Source organism: Aethalodelphis obliquidens, unplaced genomic scaffold (assembly GCF_003676395.1).
Source record: "Aethalodelphis obliquidens isolate GAN/ISIS:26980383/991018 unplaced genomic scaffold, ASM367639v1 scaffold58, whole genome shotgun sequence".
NCBI classification, from domain to species: domain Eukaryota; kingdom Metazoa; phylum Chordata; class Mammalia; order Artiodactyla; family Delphinidae; genus Aethalodelphis; species Aethalodelphis obliquidens.
Genome location: NW_020838002.1, coordinates 6020538 through 6029901, shown reverse-complemented (window position 1 = coordinate 6029901; position 9364 = coordinate 6020538). Strand labels below are relative to the sequence as shown.

The 9364-nt window shown below is 40.6% G+C and overlaps 1 pseudogene; it reads left to right on the top strand.

Moving 5' to 3' along the window:
* The first annotated feature begins 628 nt into the window (after positions 1-628).
* LOC113609653 (regulatory factor X-associated protein-like) lies at positions 629-3461 on the top strand (annotated as a pseudogene).
* The last annotated feature ends 5903 nt before the right edge of the window (positions 3462-9364 follow it).

The following is a 9364-nucleotide window of genomic DNA, read 5'->3' as shown; positions in this document are numbered from 1 at the left end:
ATTCCCACATGCCTCAACAAAGATCCTGCATGCTGCAACTAAGACCCTACGCAGCCAAAACAAATAAATAAAATAAATAAAGAGAAATTAGAAATGAGAAGATAAATTTTTTTAAAAAAGTAAAAAAAGACATAATAATGTCCACCTCTGGCTATAACAGAGTAATTGGCACAAGATTCCCTCTCATTGAACAACTATAGAACTGAACGAGATATGTGATGCACCTTTTTTCAAGCAAAAGATGGTTGGTGTAGGGGTATGATACTGGAGAGATGAGAAACATGTGAAGTGAGCCTCACAATCATCGCAGATTTCTTCTGTGGTACGTGGAGGTGAATCCTAAGTGGAAGGATGGTGTGCTGAGCTGAGGGGGCAGGGAGTGGGTTACTGGGCTACTAAAGCAGCTGAAAATTGGGGGCAGGTTATTAAAGAAGAGGAAGTTGCACAGGAATTCACCATGGTCCCTGGGTGAGAGCTAGGCTGCACAGGCACAGGGTGAGGTTCTGTGAGGCCTAGCAAAGATGATCTGTTGTGGGCTGAGAGCTGAATGGTGATACTAGAGGTTGTGCTGTTCTGAGCTGTTTTGAGAGGTATTAGTGTCTGGCCAAGCCAGAGTGCAGAGACTTCTATGAGCACTTTGGACTTTCAGGTGAGACTCCAGAAAAGACATAATTTAGGAGTCAGGAATATGTCTTAGTTTAAGGGCTGAGCTCTAAGATTAAAGTCCAAACTGAGGGACTTCCCTGGTGGTGCAGTGGTTAAGAATCCACCTGCCAATGCAGAGGACAGAGGTTCGAGCCCTGGTTAGGGAAGATCCCACATGCCGTGGAGCAACTAAGCCCGTGTGCCACAACTAGTGAGCCCACAAGCCACAACTACTGAGCCCACGTGACACAACTACTGAAGCCCGCGCACGACAACAAAGAGCAGCCCTCACTCTACCCAACTGGAGAAAGCCTGCGTGCAGCAACGAAGACCCAATGCAGCCAAAAATAAATAAATAAATAATAATAAAAATAAATAAATAAACTTATTAAAAAAAAAAAGGTCCAAACTGAAATACACCCACTCTAATAAAGAATAAAACCAAGGCTAAAATGGCCAAAAGTATATACCTGTAATTTAACTACCTACCAGAACAAAAATCAATACCCTTTAAAGGAAGACAATGTAATCCAGACTTCTTAAAATATATCACCCACAATGGGGACTTCCCTGGTGGCGCAGTGGTTAAGAATCCGCCTGCCAATGCAAGGGACACGGGTTCGAGCCCTGGTCCGGGAAGACCCCACATGTCGGGGAGCAACTAAGCCTGTGCATCACATCTACTGAGCCTGTGTGCCACAACTAGTGAAGCCTCTGCGCCTAGAGCCCATGCTCCACAACAAGAAAAGCCACCGCAATGAGAAGGCCGCACACTGCAACGAAGAGTAGTCCCAGCTCGCCACAACTAGAGAAAGCCCGCGCACAGCAACAAAGACCCAACACAGCCAAAAATAAATAAATAAATTTATAAAAACATAAAGTAAATGTAATAATATAATACTGTTAAAAGATAAACTGAGGCACATTAAACTTTTGAAGAGTTCATTGGAGCGAACATTGATTTGAATCAGGCAGTGCCAAACTGAAACTGGTTAGAGGGCACGCTACTCTCTGGAGCCAAGGGAAAAGGCTTTTACAGAGCAGTCGCAGGAGCAAAGCAAGGACATTATTTAACTGGCTCTAGCTTGAGCAGTTGCATTATCTGGGAAAGTCTAGTTGGCTGTTTGTGATTGGCTGTTCTCAAGTTTTGATTTTTTACCCTTGAGGCGTTTATAGAAATTGACTCTGGCTTAGGTTTTGGCTTGCTTACTTTGGGGGCCAAAGCGTTAGAGCCACCCTAGTCTAATGACTTCCTTGTTAATGACTTTCACGATAGTGTGGGGTTTATTATGTATGTCTATGTAAAATACATGACAACAATAGCAAAAGAGGTGGTAAATAAAATTTTAATGTAATAAGATTCTCATATTTTACATATTCATTCATTTAATATATTCATTCTAAATAGACTGTGATGAGTTAAGGATGCAAATTATAATCCCTAGAACAACCACCAGAAATGTAACTGGAAGACAGGATAGTTAGGGCGTTTGGGATTGACATGTACACAATGTTATATTTAAAATGGATAACCAACAAGAACCTACTGTATAGCACAGGGAACTCTGCTCAATATTATGTAACAACCTAAATGGAAAATAATTTGGAAAAGAATAGATACATGTATATGTATAACTGAATCACTTTGCTGTACACCTGAAACTAACACAACATTGTTAATCAACTATATTCCAGCCCCTTTTCCTCTCGCGGGTCCCGGGTCTTGGTTTGCTAAGTGCACTTGGGACCGGCAGGTGCTGAAAGGTTGGGGTCGTGGAACCTCGCCAGGTCTCAGCAGCACGGAGGTGCAGGCTGCCGCCGAGGGCGCGGGGCCGGCGCCGCTAGCGGGGCGCTCCGCCCGGGGGCCCCCGCCCCTGCCCCCGGCCAGGCCCCGGCTCCAGCCCCCGTCCCGGCTGCGGCCTCACAGTTTACCCTGCTGGTGATGCGCCCCTGTGGAGAGCAGGACGAGGCTGCGGCCGAAATGTGTCCTGCGGCAGGCTCCGGCCCTGGCGGGGCGGCGCCAGGGCTGGCAAGCCCGTTCGGTACCTGTGCGAAGTGGCGGGGGATGGCGAGGAGGAGGCGAGGGAAGATGAGACAGACCTGCTGGACACTTCGGACCCCGGGGGGAGGCGAGAGCACGGCTAGTTTGGAGGATCTGGAGGACGAGGAGACCCACTCTGGGGGAGAGGGCGGCAGTGCGGGAACCCGGGGCCGGGGCAGAGGCAGGGGCAGCGGCGGGGGCCTCATGAGCAAGACCTGCACCTACGAGGGCTGCAGCGAGACCACGAGCCAGGTGGCCAAACAGCGCAAGCCGTGAATGTGCAAGAAACATCGCAACAAGATGTACAAGGATAAGCACAAGAAGAAGAAAAGTGACCAAACCCTGAACTGCAGTGCGGCCGCCCAGGCTGGCAGCGCGGGAAACGTCAAACTTGAGGAAAGTGCAGATAATATACTCTCTACTGTTAAACAGAGAACAGGATCTTTTGGGGATCAACCTGCAAGACCTGCTCTTTCAGAACAAGTGTTAAATCAAAAAAGACTTCTTACTAAGAAGTCCAGAAGTGGTGCAGTTTTTACAGAAACAGCAACAGCTATTATATTAGCAAGTTTTGGAGCAAAGACAACAGCAGTTTCCAGGAACATCAGTGTGAGGGAATTTATCAAGAAGATCTATACGTTTTTTTATCTTATTGTAGTGGGTGGACATATTTTTATACTAAAGATAAATGGGGTAAGATTTGCCAGTAGAAGGTAAACAGTCATTTTCCTGTGACTGTATGTGTCCAATTGGGGACGATAAGTTTTGCACATTGTGCATCTAATCCTTTCAGATCACTGTGGATGTGAAGAAATCAGCTTATCTTTCCAAAGTAATATTTAATTACAATGTTTTTTTAAACAACGTGTTCCTCTTCAGTCATTGTTACTGAAGGTAATGAAGCAGTTGCTTTCTGTGGGAGTCAGGAAGTTAATAGATTTTAATCTTGGATCTCAGTGATTCTCATTAAGGGGCAGTTGGAAACATATGGGTATGTTTTTGTTTGTCACAGCAACCTTGAAAACTGCTGGTTTTTAGTGAATAGGACAGGAATGCTAAGTGTCTGGAATGGTCCCCCACAACTAAAAATTATGTTACACGCAATGCCAATAATCCTCTGTTTAGAAACACTGAGAGCTATTTGTGATGATAAAATGTAATTGGGGCACCTAGAATTGGGTTCTTGTAATAACCTTTTCTTTGCAGTCAAGACTGGAGCTGTCAAAGAGGTAAGCATATTTTCTGTGTATAAGGAAAGTGATCACTGTTAAATAGCTGTGAGATTAGGATGTGCGTCTCCTTTCAGAGATACGCTGGTAAAACCCGAGAGGCATTAACCAAGTACCCTGGAATGAATGCATCTCCTAAAGTTGGCTTCTCTACTTCTTGTTCCCTATTTGTGTTGATCTTATTTAAAACAGGCAGTCCTGTGTGTAGAATTTGTGAACAGTACAAATGTGTCTCATCCCACCAATGTCAGGACAAAATTACTTTTTTATACTCATTTCTTTTTCAAAAAGAGATCCTGAGTGTAAGAGTAACACTCCAGCATTTTCTCAGTGTTTTTCAAAATTGAGCTATTTTAAGATTGTGTTATTCCTAAGTAATGTTCAAAGAGTGATGGGTAATCTGGATAGATACCTTTTTCTTGTATTTTCTCCCAGGAAAACTTTTAAAAGGCAAAGCTTGCCAATAAGAGTATCAAATCAAATGTCAAGAAAGTATTTCCAGCGTTAGGACAATAAATGCATATGCCTCAAGTTAAACTTGTGCAAAAATTTGTTAGTTTCTTGGGTTTTAAACTCTGAAACATATATCAAGTTAAACTTAGTCATGGCTGTTCTAAGATGTACTTAAGGAGAGAAGGAATCTTTTTGTTCATTCTATTTATTTATTTATTTTTGATTGCGTTGGGTCTTCATTGCTGCACGCAGGCTTTCTTTATTTGCGGCGAGCAGGGGCTACTCTTTGTTGCGGTGCGTGGTCTTCTCATTGCGGTGGCTTCTCTTGTTGCAGAGCATGGGCTCTAGGTGCACGGGCTTCAGTAGTTGTGACTCACGGGCTCTAGAGCGCAGGCTCAGTAGCTGTGGCACACGGGCTTAGTTGCTCCACGGCATGTGGGATCTTCCCAGACCAGGGCTCGAACCTGTGTCCCTTGCATTGGCAGGTGGATTCTTAACCACTGTGCCACCAGGGAAGCCCTCTTTTTGTTCTTTTTTGATATATGTTTTATACCTGCATATCTGTGCACAAACGCTTTTACCAGAATTATTCATTAAAGTCCAGTTATTGACCTTTGGAAAAAAAAACTATATTCAAATATAAAATAAAAACTTAAAAAAAGAAAGAAATAGAAGTATAGGCAAAAGGCCAATAAGAGGAAATGAAAATGAAATGTATAGCATATTGGATTAGTCCAAAAGAAGACTGGAAAAGAGGAACATAGGGGAAAAAAACACAAAGAGACAACCAAAAAACAAGTAGCGTTTTGGTGGACTTAAAATCAATAAGTACGTTAAATACAAATGGACTAAACACACTAATTAAACGGCTGAGCTTGTCAGACTGCATAAAAAGCAAGACCCAAATATGTTCAGTATACAAGAGACACACTTTAAACATAAAGACACAGAGAAATAGAAATTAACACGTTAGGGCTCCCCTGGTGGCACAGTGGTTGAGAGTCCGCCTGCCGATGCAGGGGACACGGGTTCGTGCCCCGGTCCGGGAAGATCCCACATGCTGCGAAGAGGCTGGGCCCGTGAGCCATGGCCGCTGAGCCTGCGCGTCCGGAGCCTGTGCTCCACAACGGGAGAGGCCACAGCGGTGAGAGGCCCGTGTACCGCAAAAAAAAAAACCAAAAAAACAAAAAGAAATTAACACGTTAGAAAGCTATACCATGCAATGTGTACGTACTTGTATTAGTTTCCTAGCGTTGCCATAACAAAGTACCACAGACTAGGAGATGTAAAACAAAAATTTATTCTCTCACAGTTCTAGAGGCTGGAAGTCTGAAATCAGGGTATCGGAGGGCCACGCTTCCTCTGGAATCTGTAGGAAAGGCTCCTTTCTTGCTTCTTCCTAGCTTATGAGGATTTTCTGGCAATCTTTGGTGTCCCTTGGCTTGCAGCTACAGCAGTTCAATCTCTGCCTTCAGTGGCATCTGAATTTGTCTTCACATGGCATTTTCCTATATCATGTTGAATTAGGGCCCACCGTAATGACCCCATCTTAATTGATTATACCTCCAAAACTGTATGTCTAAATCAGGAGTTAGGACTTCAACATATATTTTGCTTACGTTGGCTGCCAAAGCATTAGAGCCACCCTATTTTGGGAGGATACAATCCAATGCATAATAGTGCCTAATAATAAAGCTTCACAATACATGGGGGAAAAAAGGGACAAATACAAAGTGAGAAATAGACAAGTTCATTATCATATTGAAATTAACATCCTGCCAGTCTCAACATATTTCAAAAGACAAACATCTGAGATAGTAGAGCTGACTAAAATGGAATTATATTAGAAATTAATAACAATAAGATATACTGGAAAGCACTAGATAGTGGGAAATGAAGCCATATCTTCATAGGTAATTACAAAGAAATTACAAAGAAGAAATTATAAAGGAAATTAGAAAATATTTTGAATGAAATTGATAATGAAAACACTTATCAAAACTTGTGGAATATAACTAAAACAGTGCTTAGAGGGAGATTTATATTTTTAAACACCTATATTGGACAAGAAGAAGGTTTAACAATAATGATCTGATGTTCCAGCTTAATAAACTTGAAAAAGAAGAGCAAATTAAACCAAAAGTAAATAGAAGGAAATAATAGATATGAGAAGAAATCAATGAAAAAAAGAGCAGACAGAGAAAATTAAAGCCAAAAGCTGGTTCTTTGAAAAAATTAATAAAATAAATAATCTATTAGATGGATTAATCAAGAAAAAAGAAAGAAAACACAGATTACTTAAATCAGGAATGAAAGAGGGGTTATTACTACAGTGTCTACTGACATTAAAAAAGTAATATGGCAGAATAAGGACCCCTGAAAATTCTGCCTCCATAAAAGAAAACTAGCAAAAATTGTCAGGATCAACTTTTTCAGAACTCTGTAAATTAGCAAAAAGCTTGCAACAATTCAGAAAAATGCTTATTCAAAAAAAGTGGTTGAATCTTGGTAAGAACAGCAAGCTTTGTGGGGTTTTAACTTGACCTTTTCCCATTACCCCCACCCTAGCTCCATGGTAGTCTTAAAAACCAATAGTCTGCAAATAACTCCAAGCCCTTGGAAAACACTGGGAAACTTATTGGTTTTAGGCACTTAAGGAAATCCTTATCTAGTCTTTAGCTGATCATGAAGCTAACCAAGCAGACAGTTTAGAGAAACACATGATGAAGAATACACACTTTACGGAATTAATTCAGAAAAGTCACTAAACAAATAACAACAACAGACAGCCACAACAACAGACCCTAGGAAGGGGGGAATCTGGTGTCCACAGTGCTACATTGTATTGTTTTAAATGTCCATGTCCAGCTTTGAACAAAAAATTGATGACAATTGGTGATACATGCAAAGAAACAAGAAAACATGGCTCATATAAGAAAAAAAAATCAACAGAAACTGTCCCTGAGTAGGCACAGATGTTGGACTTTCTAGACAAATACTTGACAACAGTTATTTTAAGTATGTTCCAAGAACATCAGGAAATCATGTCTGAAGAAATAAAGGAAAGCATGAGAATGATGTCTCTTTAAATAAGAGTATCAGTAAGGAAACAGAAATTATTATTATTTTTTAAAAAGAACCAAATGGAAATTCTGGAGTTGAAAAGTACAATAACTGAAATGAAAAATTCACTAGAGGGGCTCAACAGCAGATTTGATCAGGCAGAAGAGAGGATTCATGAATCAGGAGACAGATCGATTGAGATGATTCAGTCTGTGAATCAGAAAAGAAAAAGAATAAAGAAAAATGAACAGAGGCTCAAACACCTGTGAGACATCAACAAGCTCACCAACATACACATGATGGGAGTTCCTAAATGAGAGGAGAGGAAGGAGGGCAGAAAGAAAATTGGAAGAAATAACAAAGGAATAAAAAGAGTATACCAGAAAATATTTAACACAGAAGAAGGCAGTAATGGAGAAATTGAAGAGCAAAAAAGATATATCACATAAAAATAGGTAGTGAAAAAAAAAAAAAAATAGGTAGTGAATGGCAGATGTAAATCCTACTTCTTAGTAATTTAATGTAAATGGATTAGATGCTCCAATTAAAAGGCAGAGACTGGCAGAATGCACAAAAAACATGATCTGACTACATTCTGTCCACAAGAACCACACTTTAGTTTCAAAGACACCAATAGGTTGAAAGTAAAAGGAGACACCATGCAAATAGTAACCAATAAGAAGACAGACCACATTTGGGTCTCAATAAATTTAAAGGATTGAAATAATACAAAGTATATTCTCTAACCACAGTGGAATGTATTTAGGTAGGTCTTAGTAAATATCTACTGCATAGAATTTGATACACATAAAGTATGCCCCTCCTGGTGTTCTTCACTGGCAAACCAGCCTTTTTAAACTTCTCTGCCTGGAAGGAGAGTTCTACAAGCCTTCTGGCATGAGTCAGGTCACCTCGCACACAAGAGCTAGGTCAGAGGGGATTTCATAGTGTTCATTTCCTGGAAACTGCTCCCCATGGAGGCGGGGCAGCATTTTATAGTAGGAAATGCTTTGCTTCTGGAATCAGATAGTCTGGATGCCAATAACCATTACCTTAGGCAAGTTATTTAGTTTCTCTAAGTCTCAGTTTTCTCATTTGTGCCATGAGATAACTATACCGCAAAGATTTAGTGGGAGAATTAAATGAGGTACTAAATAGCTAAATACATAAATCTTAATTTCCTACCCTCCTCATTCTTCTGTCTTCCTTCTTCTCATGGAAATAACAACGCAATATGAAAGAGAAGAAATGGGTAAAGAGTCCTGGAGGAATAGAATTACTATTATTATATTACTATAGTAATTACTATTACTGTTACTATTACTACAGGAAAAGCGGGAATTAGAATATTAAATAAAGCAATCCTGAGCTAGTATCCTAGTCCTATTTTGTATAAAATACGTGACCCTCATCTGTAAAATGATATAATGACTTCTGTCTTGTAGTGCTTACAAGGATTGTAAGAGATTATAAGGATATCTATGACTTGTCTAGCACCCAGCAGGTGCCCAATAAATTGTAGTGATCACTATTAACATTTACCTTGTCCTCCTTTTTGCTGCCCACCCTATCCCCAAAGCAAACTCCAGCTTCTTCCTCCCAAAACACTTTCTCTTCGCTCCCCATCCCCTCTCTTGAACACTTCTCCCTTATTGTACACCCACTTTACCTGCACCCAGGCCAGAGCAGGGAGGGAAACAAAGCTAAAAATAAATGAAAGAAAATAAACCTAAATAAACAATTTTGAGAAAAATGTTTCAAAATTATATTTGTGTGTGTGTGTGTGCACGGGCAAGTGTGTATGTATGTGTGTGAGAGGAAAACTTTGTTAAACTGGGATGAATCCGAACTCCAGTAAAGTAGAAATGGAAAATAAAATAAAATAAAAAGCATGTTATATCGGCGGCATGGAAAGAAATCACCAAGTTTAAGC